The following is a 15,009-nucleotide window of genomic DNA, read 5'->3' on the forward strand; positions in this document are numbered from 1 at the left end:
GCTCTGCAGCTATCCACAGGGTTTTCATGGCCAATTTTTTCAGAAGTGGGTGGCCAGTGCCTTCTTCCTAGTCCATCTTAGTCTGGTAGCTCTGTTGAAATCTGTTCATCATGGGTAACTCTGTTGGTATTTGAAATACCAATGGCAAAATTCATCAGCATTACAGCAACAGGTGGCTGCCACAGTATGATGACCGACAGATGAGTGGTGTGGTTCCCTGACCGAGAAACAAACCTGGGCTGAGGCAGTGAAAGCACCGAATCTTAACCACTAGACCACCAGGCCTGGCTTATGCTGGTTTACTAAATCTTATCTTTATAGGAGTCTTCCATAAGGAGGCATATTATTCTACTGGCATGGTATCCTTTGGCTATATGCAAATGTTTCAACTTATTTTTGTATTCAAGTGTGTTTTTGTGACCAAAAACTGACTTTCGTGTTTTGCTGTTATAAACAATATTTCTATGAACATTATATAGCTCCCAGTGTACTATGCAAGGTTTTACTAGGGTATACGTCTAGAGTGTTTCCTCTTGTGTGATGTGCCTGTCCATGTCTTTTCTCTTTGTTCACTGTGTTGCTTACTTTTCTAACTGATTCTTGAATACTGCGTAATCCTTTTTCCTGTCTATTTTGACTGCTATTAATATAGCTATATCAGCTTTCTTTCATGTATCAATGTGATATATATATTTGTATATAGTGTGTATACATAAAAATACATATTTACAAAACTCCTATTTTAATAATTTTCATAGTTTTCGGTAGTCTAGACAGATAATTGTATTACAAATAATGACAATTTTTACTTTTTCAACATATTGGTACCATTTATTTGTTTTGTCTTGTGCTGATTTCAAAATGCAACAAAATATACAATAGAAAAGAATGAAAATATTCTCATTTATTTCTAATTTTAATGGGAATGAATTTAACATTTCAATACAGTAGTCTCCACTTATGCAAAGTTTCACTTTCTGTGGTTTCAGTCATCTGTGGTTAACCTCATTCGAAAATATTGAATGGAAAAAAATCCAGAATTAAACAATTCATAAGTTTTAAATTGCACACCATTCTGAGTAGCATGGTGAAATCACTGCATCCTGCTTTGTCACACTGGACCTGAATCATCCCTTTGTCCAGCGTATCCATGCTGTATACTCTACCAGCCCTTAGTCACTTGGGAGCCGTCTCGATTGTCAGATCGACTGTCATGATATTGCAGTGCTTGTGTTCAAGTAATCCTTATTTTAATTACCAATGGCCGCAAGGCCCAAAAGTATTGATGCTGGCAATTTGGATATGCCAGAGAGAAGCGGCAAAATGCTTCTTTTAAGGGAAAAGGCGAAAGTTCTTGAGTTAATAAATGAAAAAAAATCCTACGCTAAGGTTACTAAGATGTACAGTAACTTTTATTATAGTATATTGCTATAATTGTTCTATTTTATTATAACTTATGGTTGTTAATCTTTTACTGTACCTAATTTATAAATTAAACTTTATCATCAGTATGTATATGTAGGAAAAAGCAGACTATATTTAGGGTTTGGTTCTATCCGCGCTTTCAGCTGTCCACTGGGGGTCTTGAAATGTATACGCGGAGCATAAGGGGAGACCCACTGCTGTATTAGGATGCCACTCAATACAGGATTTTGGTAGATATACTTTTCAGATTAAAGAATTGTCTTTCTAGCTCTAGTTTTGCAATATTTTATTTGTTTTCCTTTTTTATGATAAACTATTTGCTTTTTTAAAAAAAGTAAATTTTAAATGTTTTCCTCTAAGTTTTTTTTATTATTAGCTCCTTTTATTTTCTTTTAAATTGTTAAGATGAAGAATTAAATTAATAACTATTCTAATCTTAAATCCAACTTGAATTTCTGGGATAAACCCTACATGTTTTATCTATTTTAAATAATCATAGATTTTATTTGTTAATACTTTATGATTTTTGGATCTATGACTATGATTGATACTGGCCTATAATTTTTTTCTTATATTTTCTACTTGATTTTGTTTCCAATGTCATTCGAGCCACATATATTTTTTTTATGTTTTTTTGTTTTGTGAAATAGCCTCTGTTGTATTGTCTTTGGAATGGTTTGTTTATGTTAGGTATTAACTATGTTTGGCATTGCTTAATTAATATTTGCTTGAATCACCTTCTAAAGTCTTCTGGATTTGGTGATTCTTTATGTGATAATTTTAATTACTATTTCAATACTTTTACTAGTTATAGGACCATTCATATTTTCTATTTCTTCTTGTGCTTCTTTTGGTGCACTAAATTTTGCTAGGAGACAAATCAGCTGCATTTTCAAATTTCTAATTTATTGGCATAAATGTTGTTTTGTCTTATTATCTTCTTAACCTCTACTGTATTTATGCTTGCTTTCTTTTTTACAGTTTTATTTATTTGGATATTCTCTCTTTTTATTTCAGTGAGCCTGGTTGAAGATTTGACAATTTTATTAATCTATTTAAATAACATATTTTTGGTTTTTTTGATTATCCTACTTGTTTTATTTCTTACATCAATTCTGCTTTATTATTTTCCAGTTCTTATTTCTTTCATCCTTAATTTATTTAAGATTTTTCTTTTGTCCTTTTTCTATTATATGAATTTAATTATTTAACTCATTCCTGTTTATTTTCTTCTTTTGTGATAGAAGTATCTTAAGGCTGCAAATTTTGCACTGTGAACAAGTTCAGCTCCATCAGCTAAGTATTGATAAATGGATATCTGATTCACTCTAAGTATTGCCTAATTTCCTTTTAGACATTAGGCGTTTTAGGTGTTCCTTTTAGATTATTTTTATTTTTCCTGAAACACATCTATCATATTCTTTAACTTGGTTTGAAAAATATTAGATTTTTTTTCTCAGACGGGAAGAAGAGGGAATACACAATCCTAGCAGAGATTAAGGCTCCTGGAGGAGCAGCATAATTGCAAGAGCACAAGATCAAAATCAGACATGGTGACTTTGAGATATCAGAATCATAGACATGTGGAAATGTAAAGTAGGCACATGAAACTCAGGGAAGTCCAGGACAGAGATACAAATTTGAGAATTGTTGGCATAGAGATTAATTTGAAAGTCTTAGGAGTCAACCTGATTCTCCTGGAAGAAAGTGGATAATTAGAACATAAGAAGGTCGAGAGGCCAAGGGCTAAGGAGCCCTAGCATCTAGAAGTCAGGAAGTTTCAAATGATCAAGTGAAGGTAGCTAATTGATAATGTGGAGCAGCTTAGTTATTAACGAGAGTAGAGAAATAATTTGATAGCTGGAAGGAGACATTTGGTCAAAATTTTTGTTTTGCTTTCTTCTTCAAGGAGGAAAATATCACGTCATGTTTGAATGCTGACAAAAGAAATCCTGAAGAAAGAGAGTGATTGAAGACATAGAAAAGATGACGGAAAAACTGGAATAGTAAAAATGCAAAACAATCTAAAATAAAAAGACTGACAACATCAGATGTTGTCAACGAGGTGAAACAACCAGAATTTTTATTTATTGTTGATGGGAATATAAAACGGCACAATAATTTTGTAAAAAATCTGTCAGTTTCCTATAACAACCATACACTTTATGAGCCAGCATTCCACCCATAGATATTTATCCAAAAGAAATAAAAACATATGTTTGTAAAACAGAGTGGCTATAGCTGCTTTATCCCATACTACTACCAAATTAGAAATAACACAACTGTTCATTAATAGGAAAATAGATAAACTGCAGAATATTCAGAAAATGTAATATTTCCCGGTCATAAAGGGAAATAAACTACTGATACATGTAACACCATGGATGAATCTCAAAAAATGTTGTGCAGAGCGAGAGAAGCTAGACAAAAATTAGTGTGATTCCATTTTATGTCAAGTTCTAAAACAGGGAAAACTAATTTCTATGGAAAAAAGTCAAGACAGTAGTTTGCTCTGTTGGTGGTGGAGGTAAGGTGTTGACTGGGAAAAGGATGAGGAAATTTTCTGGGTGATAGTAATATCCGGTATCTTTATAGCAGTTTGGGTGATGTAAATGTATGCATTTATAGAAATAGAAAATGTATATTCCTTTGTATATAAAACTTACTTCAAGAGAAAAATAAATAAATATTAAGCTCTAGTTAATGATAAGCATGCTGAAGTATTTAACAGTAAAGTAATGATTCCTGCTTTTACTTGGAAATACATTAAAAGATTACAAGATGGATTGATGGTGGATGGTTAGAGATGTGATAAAATGAGTTAGGTAAAATATCAATGGTAGCATCTAGGTAGTCGCTACATGGATATTTACTTTCTATGTGTTTGGAAATTTTTATAACAAAATGTTGGAAAAATAGAGAGAGGGTGTCTGGAGCTATGTGATTGGATTTCCTTTTGTTAAGAGGAATGCCAGTGCAAGGATTTGGAGGAAAAAAGGCAGTCAGAGAAGCGCTGCTCCTGGAATGAACCAACCCTGAGAGAAAGAGAAGACACGAACATAATTAAGTCATTTTGGTATGATAAAACTCCTCAGAAATCTCAATTTGTAGATTGCAAGAAACGTCTGGACATTTTTGTGGCTCAACTCTTCAACAGCTTTTTAAGATTGTTAAGGGCATAACCCACATACTTTTTCTCTCTATGCACTTGGCTCAGTGGCCATTCACTGACATTTCAATTAATGAAGCATTCCTCTTCTTCCTCTATCATATTCTTGAATCACGCAAAGGGCCCCAAATCATAGTCTTGTAACTGCACAAAGAATCTCCTTTCCCATGTCGGTAAGTTTATTTAAAATCTATTCTTCATTGTTCTATTTAGGAATCTTTCTTTGCTCTCTCAATGCTTTGAAGTCAAAGGCATCTTCATTTCATTTTGCAGCTCCCTCTGACAGCTGATGCAAGCTGGCAGAAGACGAAATGTACTTCAAATGTGGCAGAAGGGCTCAGTTCACATAAAGCAGCCATTCTCTCCTCTGATCCACTCTCGATCACTCTGAACTGCGCCAGGTTAAACAAGTCCAATCTCTCTATGGTACCTTGTGCAAGATTTGAATTTTCCTCCATGGGGCATGCCCTCATTCATTTGTTTGCATGTTTATATTTTCTGTGGCAAGGAAGAAGCAAAGAAAAGTGAAAGGTGAGGGTCATCTCTAATGGAGAAATGCTGGAGTGGGCTCATTTGAAATGTGCCATTATGCACACCAAGCAAAACCTAAAGGAAACCACTACACAGAAGAGCACCGCCAAGATTCGCCTGAACTCAGGATGCCTTATAGAAACTGGCCCCTGAAATTAAAGTCAAACAAGTCTTTTTCTTTTCTTTTCTTAATGACAGAAAGATTCAGTAAAATTCTACCACCCTGGTTGAGGGGTAAAAAAGTAAAAGCAAAATGAATTAAAAGTAGCATGTACATTCAAAATTTAAATTTCCTGCTAGTTCAGCAATGTAAGATGTCATGGGTAACACAGGGAATACTTATTTAAATTTTTCATATACTCTCAGAATGAATCAAGATTAAAATGAGGGAGTGCACATAATAGCAAGAAAAAGAGCAAAATCTCAAGCTTTCTTCCAGGTGAAAGATTAGTCATTTAGGGCCTTCCATCTAAAAAGCAAAATGGCAACTGCTATTTGCTTGCTTTAGAAACAAGTTTGTCCAAAATAGTTCTCTAGACAGTTCCACTCTGTTAGATTACTAGCGTACTCTGTTTAAAGGCAACCACTGTCTTGAATTCTTATCCAAAACACTTTGTCCTATCAATTTCGTTTGCTCTAAGTGGGTGATCATACACAAATAGGTGTGCTAACTCTGGTTTAAGTAGCCTGACACAAACAGATATTTTAAAAGGTGCCTAGATTTTTCAATGTACCTCATATTGGTGTTTCATTTTTATTTTTGGCATGGTTAGTGCTGTGTACAAAGTAGGTTATTGTGTGCTTTAATTATCAAAACGTGAAAAGAAACTTGAGAACACGACTTTATTTCATATTCTGACTTTGTCTTCCACACTCCAGTTGTTACTGGTATTAGACACACTGACATACACACAGAGAAAGGACAGGACATAGGTAAAGCAAACAAAAATTGAAGAAAACACAGGAAGACAACATTTATAATGCCACTGACAAAGCCAGTCACTTCACTTTAAATAATGTGGCAGGCTGCAAAACTATAGTAATTACTAGAATTTCATTTTCATTAACTAATAAACCAAGGAAAACAATTTAAGTATCTGAATGTCATTTTTCAAATGAAAATAAACTGTAAACATTTGAATAACATCACAGCAGGGATAATATACCTAAGGAAATCTATTGAAATATGCCAGTGGATTCATCCTCTTCTATCACATTAAAACTGCAATTGACTGTAAACCTCCTACCACTCTCCACTGAGACTTTAATTGTAAAGATTCCTGTTACATATCATATTTGAATTTAGTTAAAATTGTAGAACACATTATTTCCAATCAGACAGCCAACCATCACTCACAAAGATTTTTAAAAAGGTGATTAATAATTCATCTCAGATAAGGAAAAGATCTATATTTATACCATCTTCTCAGCCACCATAAACTACCTGACAATTGTTCAGTAATGATGCCCAGTAAATTCTTTAAAATGGTAATTTGTCATTCTGTCACTTCATTTGTGACCTAAAATTCCTCACTTGAGGCATCATCAAATAAATTAATCACTTTCCAGGATCCATTTCTCTGTTCTGCACGTTATTATGCCCGGGCTCTCTTGTGTTTCTCTTCATTTACATATATTTAATGGCTGAGCCGTGGTTCACGATGGCACATAACGCACACATCTCATTACAGGTGAAATATTCTAACTGCCACTATCACTGGGAAAGAAAATAACTCTCCCAATTTAATTTTCCTGATGTAACAAAACCATGATTCTTCACTATGAAATGTTGATGCCATCCATCAGTCACAATCAATAAAATCATCATAGAAAGACGCCTTCTTCAGCATCTTTCCTTCATACTGGTATTATTTGAGGAAGGTAATTAAACTCATAATATGTAATGAATGTAAATGAAGTAAAAATCCTCATGTTAGCTCTCTAACTATGCTTATTTTATAGCTTTGATTTAAAATATTTCCCCCACAACTTACAAGTACATAAGGCCTGAAGAGAGAGGTATCCACTGCAAAGACAATATTCATCAACAAATAGAACTAATTTTTAAAATAGCGTTTTTCATATAAAAGTACCAAGTGTTACTATTTACAGGTTTTTCACTTAAATGATATATTCTCTTTTAGTTGACATGTTTTTAGGCTTTCTTCCAATGTAGCTAGTAGTTTCAATGTAGGCACTATCGTGTAACAAATTAAGTGATTTTTTTTTAAGTAATCTGATCTACTTTGATTCCTGCTATGAAAGGGCTGCAGGTACCGTCTGCTCTCAAGCTACGAAACCTTGTTGAACTTGCAATATTGCCTGTCTCTGCCTGAAGAAATCCGTGAAAATATACATCAAAGAAGCAGGACATTTCACAAACAGTGGTTTGGGAATTAGTACTTCTGAACTATTTCCACCTACTGTAAATATTCATCTCAAATTGCTATGGTATTATTTTTGTAAAGGTCAATAGGGAGTGTTTTAAAGTAAACTAGTGTCACATAAACATCACCCATGTCTCTAAGTATGTTACAACTTAATTTAACATTCATTAACTGATTCTTCCCACATACTTTGGAACATGAGTTTCAGGGGAATGGTGCCGTACAGAAGTCCATTCGGGATGAGGATTCCCTTCATTATGAATTCATCATCAAAGAATGGCGACTTTCTGTATCTTGGAAGTGGTCCCTGTTTGCCTGTTTAAAATAATGCTTGAGAGAGTGTCTAAAATAAGAAGTGAAATATTAACTCCACATCTCTGAAACAAAGGAGAAAGTAGGTGGGTATCGCTCCTCCACACATGAATGATCTAACTACAATATTGACAAACCATCCACAGTGCACTACCTTCCTTCCTCATTAATTATCATATAGTTATTTTTAATGGGCACTTATTTAAGAAAAAAGACTGTGTGTGCAGTTTTGCATATGTTTTTATTAACACTGAAGCAGTCTGTTAACTAAAAGCAAATCCTGTAGCACACAAACCCCTCATAGATTTAGCTGGAAAATAGTAGTCAACCACTTTCTGGAGCTCTTTGGGGACAGCCTGAGGTGCATTTGAATTTTGAGTGTCATCAGCTCAGATTGAAGCAAGAGCTGGGAGCTTGATGGGCGTTCCGACATGAGACTGAACTAGGGCCCTAGAAGATGTGCTGGTATGGGATGTAGCTGGTTGACTCTTCAAACAGACACCAAAACGACTTGGAATGGCTCATTGTGGTGATGGTTGCAGGGGCTGGAAAACAAAATTCTATCGTAATTAAACAAAACAGATGCAACTCAAGTCTCATAGAAAATAAGTCTGGGATGCAGTGGTACGGATTAGAAGAGTCAAGCTCTAAGGCTATTGGAAAATTCACAAAAACTATAGCCGAGTGATACTAAATACGTGTATTAAAACAAAGACATTAGGCAAAATAGATTAAACTATTTTGGACAATAGGAGAAAAAAGATAGAGAAAAAATATTATTTATGGTGCACGAATGAGCTTTGTGGATTGTTGCAAATTTGATGCTCTGAATATTCGATGAACTAAAATATATCTGAAGGACAGAGGCTAGTAGCCAGTAAAGAAAACAGGTATGAAGGTGAGTAAGATTCGTGTCATGAACAAAGAGGAAAAAGGAAAGATCGTTGCAAACACAAATGCATATATTAATTACGTTAAATGTACCACAGAAACTAGTGATTGTCCACAGACACTAGTGATTCCCCTGGTGTGGAAGAGTGCACTTAACAAGAACAAAACTTTAAAGGGGATAGGAGTCATTTCCTTATTATTTAAACAACCATCTCCGTTGCAGAAGAAGAATTCACTCCTCCAGTCGTATTTACAATTCTACTAACGAAAGCTGCCTCCACTGAGATAGTCCACTCAGCTAGTCCACCGGGTAGTCCACTTAAAGAGACCTGGCTGTTAATATGCTTATCCAATAATAGCACCAGAAAATGTTCTTGTTACAGTGAGTTGCCTTGAATATTGTTTTCGAAGACCATAGAAAATTTGAAAACATAGTTAAACTCCAAGTTGCAATTTGTAAAATAAATGCTGTACGGGAATTTCTAATGAAATTGAAGTTTCCATTAGGATTTCCAATCTTAATAAACCTAAGGTAGTAAGCTTAGTTCACACATCTGACTATGGCCAAAGGCCAATGTTTATAGGCTTCTGAAATAACCAGTTTTGCCTGAGACAACTTATTACTGAAAATTTGAACTACCCTAGCACATGAACACTGCAGTGAGTTTGATCCACTGGTTAACTAGATAACTTTGCCTGAGTTACTTTTCCCCTTGAAAGTCTCCTCCTCCTGGTCTGTAGAATAGGAATCAAAAAGCAAACATATAACTCACAGGAGGGCTACCAAAATAAGCAAATGGGTAAAGTCGAGTTATAAAGCTTTAAAAATCAGGCTAGCTATATTTCTTTTTCTTTTGTATTGTATTAATTTGCTAAGGCTGCCATAACAAAATACCACAGATTCGTATTTGTTTGGTATTTATTTATTTGGTAAACAATAGAAATTTATTTCTCACAGTTCTGGAGGCTGAAAGTCCAAGATCAATGTGTCAGTAGATTTTATTTCTCCTGAGACCTCACTCCTTGGCTTGCAGATGGCCACTTTCTTGCTGGACATCCCACTCCCTTTCCTCTGTGCATGCGCATCCCTGGCGTCTCTTCCTCTTTTTGCAAGAACCCCAGTCACTGGATTAGGGCTCCACCCTTATGACCTCATTTAACCTCAATTACCTCTTTAAAAGTCTATCTCCTACTGGGGGTTAGGGCTTATCTTATGAATTTTAAGGGCACACAATTCAGTCTGAAACAGTAAGTATATATACAATAAAATAAATTCATATAAATATCATCACAAATTTTAAGAAAAATTTCTTAGGCTAACTAGTATTAACCACGACTGCTCACTCACATCCAGTTCTCTCTCTTCTCAGGCGTTTGGGAAGATTACACACCCATCTTTTTGCCATTAGGTTGGTTTTGCCCAATTGGTTATAGGTGCACGTGATAACTTTAACTTGCTGTCAGACTCTCGAGCACTCTGTTCCCTTGCTGTGGTGATCATGATCTTGAGTTGAGATGAAAGTGTCACAAGACAGAGGCAGCCTGGAAGGTTGAGTCTCCACATGGAGGAAACTGCCCTGCATAGCTACTCGAAACTGCAGCCGACTTTGCATGCGAAAGAAATAAACCCTGGACTTCGTTAAATCACTGTGGCAGGCACAGCCTAAAGTGACTCCTAATGAGTCACGCGCTCGTATAATCTCCTCTCCTTGAGTGAAGGCTGCACTTGTGACTTGCTTCTTACCAATAGAATATGGCAAAGGTGAGTGGACAGTCAGTCCCTTGGATGGGTTATGCTATATGGCAAAGGTGATGGGATGTTACACTCATGACTATATTATGTTTTAAAAGATTCTGTCTTAGGCTGCTGGGGAGAGACTCTTTTTCTGGCCTTGAAGAAAGAAACTACTATGTTATGAACTGTCCAAGGAAAAGACATTGAAGCAAGAAACTGTGGGAGGCCTCTAGGTCCTGAGGGTGTCCCCTACCCAACACCTACCAAAGCAGCTGGGCCCTCAGTGTCACAAACTTAGGAACTGAATTCTGCTAACAACCACATGCACTCAGAAGAGAACCCCAATGTCTAGAAAGAATTGTGGCCTGGTCAACATCTTTTTTGCAGTTTTGTGAGGTCCTGAGCAAAAGACTCTGGTAAACTCCTTCTGATTCACTAAAACTGGGAGATAATAAATGTATGTTGTTTTAAGCCACTAAATTGGCAGTAAATTATAGGCAGTAGAAGAAAACTGACACAGCCAATGAGACTTTCAGGTTGTTTGTTATCTCAGCACAAATCTAGCTGATCCTGACTGATACTGGAACGATTGGTAAGGTGGAAACAACAGGGCTAATTGCAAAGTAGTTAGATGGATAATCTGTTGAACAATCAGAACCAACACGAGTACAGAAGAATGGACAGACATCATTCAGAGGGGAGGTGCGCTACTGTACTAACCTCTCACTCACATCTTTGTCCATTGGGTGATGCAAAGAAAACATACTTCTTGAATTTCAAGATGTCACAAAGTTTAGAAGGTTATCAAAAACATTGGATTTCAGAAATAGGACCTCGGGATACCTGTAAAGGATAAATCTAACAAATACTCACTAAAAGGAAATAAAAGGTAGGATCTTTAGCAACTAAACTACTTGACCTGCATACCATGATCTTAAGTGTTGCCTCTCCCACCTAACCTAAGAGGAGCAGAATCTGAAGCAAACATGTTTCATTCTGGACCACATTTAATCTAGTGTCATCCTCCTTTTCCTCTTCAGCAGCATCATCAGAAAACATGTATTAAGAACTGTGCTGGCTTCTGTACAGAATAAATAACAGATGCAATTGCTATTTGTGGGAAGCTTCACATCCAAGCCACTCATGTGCACTTATTAAAAAGAAGAGACAGAGAGAGTTGAAATAGTTAAATACACAATCCTGAGACATACAAAGAACTAAATCCCCAATGCTTAGCAAAGGTTCTTCTAATGAATCACAGAATGGAATCTTAAAGCGTGGCAAATTTGAAAGAGAATTCTCTAATAAGAGTCTTTGTTTGTTTGTTTGGGGGTCTGAGCACTAAATAAAACATCAGAGACAGCCCTAGTTCCTTCGGAATGGCAGCTTCCCAACAGAAATAATAAAGCAAAATATTTTTATACTTATTTATTTTTTAGTTATATTTATTATTTTTAACAATAAAGCAAAAAACTCTCTCTACAGTTTGTAGAATTGTGGAACATCAATAAATACATTAAGTAAATAATATGGCTCGTATATCTTGCCACCGGAATTCATAAGAGAGCCTGTGGAATCTCTTTATGTATAGGTTTAATAATCGGGCATATTCTCTGCTATCTACTAGAATATAAACACAGGCCTCATGGAATGCATGGCACTGTCCTTTCTAATCTTTTATTCTACCAGAGAATGATTTTTTTCTGATGGATTTTTTAACACCTTATTCCAAAATGTTAAAGTGGCCTCTGTTTTTTCTCTTCGTTAACATTTGACTGCAGTAGGTGCACTGAGTTCAATAGCAAGGATTCTGTTATCTTCACAGAAACACGCCAAAGGGAGAAGTTATCTATCGTAAATATTGCTGTTGTGGTTCAGACAGACGATGGATACGTGGACTTCAGCATTTTCAGTGGAACGGTGTCCAGTAAATTTATGAGCCTTGGACCACCTCTGTATATTCCACAAAATAAGATGGAATGGAGCTGACAAGGACAACTAACTCATTCCAAAGTTTCTCCTCTTTTAATAGTCTCAGTCCTGGGGAAGCAAACCTAAACTCTGAAAGATGTTTTCTCCGTTGCACAATATAGTGAGGTTTTTGCTTTTTTTATTTTTTTAAGTATTAACATTACCATTTGCTGTTTGAGTTTTCCATGGTACTCAGTTTCAACAACAACAATTAGTAATAGGAGTGCATTTGCTCCTCAATGCTGGGAAATGGATTTTTTTTTTTATAGGCACAGCCTGTTTTCCTTAATTAGATGTACCACCAAGGAGTAAAACAAAAGATGAAACATTCTCCAAAGGAAGACAAATGGAATTAATATTCCAATTAGGTAATTACAATCCACCAGCCTAAAAGAAATCTCGAGTCCTTTCCTTTTCAATCACAGATTATTGTGCAACATAGGTCTGTTACACTGAAGTCTACTTGCTTGCATACACGCAAGAATGCTTTTCAAGTTGAGGTTAAAATCATTTCTTCTTATGTTTAGTGGCTAGTTCTGAATTCTTTGGAATTTACTGGCATGATACAGCAAAGGAACTGACTTTTCTCAGAGTTCTTGCTACCCCTACCTAATTTAAGGATTAAATAATATGAATCATTTATGTGACACAATCCAACACGTTATTTTTCTTTGATTGAAAAGAAGTATGGAATTAATGTTAAGAGAATGGACTCCTAAGTCAGATCACCTTGTTTCAAATCCTGGTAAATGTCATTTGTTAGTTGCATGACCTTGGACAAGTTACTTAAACTCTCAACGCCTCAGATTTTCTCCAATTTACAATTGTCATAGTCCCCACCTTATTGTATATAATAGTGGCAATTAGTACTTGTGAACATTTAATATGCACCAAACATGCTTTGAAATACATCACATATATGTTGAGTCTACACATGTATCAGCCACCTGGACTAGTTTCTGGCATAAACTGAGCACTCAATTAATGTTGGTAATGACATTGGTTCTTAGTAGTAGCAGCATTCATAGTAATGAAACAGACCTGGTAGAGTTCTTATCAACTTTCTCTAACTCCAGTTGTTGTTATAGATTTCAAATCCAGTTCTTCACAGACAGATATTTCAAAGGTCCTGTTCAGTTCTAGTAAGAAGTTAAGAGAATATGTTATGAGTATCTATGAAGGATGATGAAAATTTCACATTAAAGCCTTCATATTTTAAAACTGTCTTAAAAATGCAATATGTATTGGCACAAAATAAGTTTTGTCTAGATAAGAGCTGAATAACAATATGAAGAAAACATGAATTATAACACCAGTTTCCTAAATTCATAGAGCCTTATTGGAATACTGAACACAAGTTCTCAACTTTCATTGTATCTATTAAAAATACTGCTTTTGTGGTGATGGGAGGGGGGGATCTGGTTGTAGGAATGAAAACTGGAAAATTCAGGGTGCTCCTTTCCCCTATGTATATCACAACTGCTCTGTGTTTGGACCCAAACTGTCCCACACCTCTCAAGTGAGAGTAGAAGGAGAAGCGATGTCTCACATACATACGCCTGTGTGCACGCTCACACATACCGTCACTGTACTCCTGTGCCGTGCTCACCCTCATTCACTCATTCTCTAGAAAGAAAAGGCAGCAGAATAAAATTATAATCACAAACACCAACCCTAATTTGAAATTGTTGAAGGATATCAGTAATTACAAGTTTTGCCATCTATTTTAAAGATAATGTGGACATTTTGTTGTTCTTGGATATCTTAAAGTGTCAAATAAACGCATTCTCTTGTTAGAAAATAAATCAAACAGTTGAGTGTGAGATGAAGCAAAAGGGCTAATTTTTAATTCCTCCGTTCTACCCTCTGAATGAATCATTGTTCATAGATTGGTTTATATTCTTGCAGGTAGGTATGAATTGCTTTTTTCTCTTGACAATATATTGTGGCTATTCTTTCATGACAGTATTGACAGAGTTTCTTTTCCTTTTCTTTTTTTTTTTTGCTGAGGAAGATTTGCCCTGAGGTAACATCTGTTGCCAATCTTCCTCTCTTTTTTGCTTGAGAAAGATTAGCCCTGAGCTAACATCTGTGCCAATCTTCCTCTATTTTGTATATGGGTCGCCAGCACATCATGGCTGATGAGTGGTATAGGTCCACACCCTGCTTCTGAACCTGCGAACCCAGGCTGTTAAAGCAGAGTGCACTGAACTTAACCACTACGCCATGGAGCCAGCCCTCTGATAGATTTTTTTTAATAAATATTTGAGCACTCCTCACACGATGGGAAACAAAAGAAAATCTGAGGCATGCATTAAATAGGATAATCAAAAAAGCAGGAGGGGATATTCGAACAGAGGTTTGAATAAACACACCAGTCCACTGTCCCAGGGAATGGTTTTACCATTAGGATGTTTAGGTCTGTTCCACATCTCCACTATTTCAAGGAACGAAGTGGACATACATCATGTAAATGCTGTGTACTCATGTGAGTTTTTCAGTGTAAAGATTTCTAAGTGGGACAGATGCACATTTAAAATGTTAATAACTATTTCCAAATTGCCTTCCAATCCAGTTTACCAAAATGC

At 35.8% G+C, this 15,009-nt stretch overlaps 1 long non-coding RNA gene across 1 annotated transcript in view; it reads right to left on the reverse strand.

Annotated features, from left to right (window-relative positions):
* Positions 1-889: 889 nt before the first annotated feature.
* Positions 890-15,009, reverse strand: part of LOC111768905 (uncharacterized) — a 41,078-nt gene continuing 26,958 nt past the window's right edge. The window contains exons 3-4 of the long non-coding RNA XR_002801550.2: positions 13,463-13,560; positions 890-5,092 (exon numbers count right to left, since the gene is read on the reverse strand). This is a non-coding gene — a long non-coding RNA (uncharacterized lncRNA). The remainder of the gene's footprint in view (positions 5,093-13,462; positions 13,561-15,009) is intronic.

Source organism: Equus caballus, chromosome 18, assembly GCF_041296265.1.
Source record: "Equus caballus isolate H_3958 breed thoroughbred chromosome 18, TB-T2T, whole genome shotgun sequence".
NCBI classification, from domain to species: Eukaryota; Metazoa; Chordata; class Mammalia; order Perissodactyla; family Equidae; genus Equus; species Equus caballus.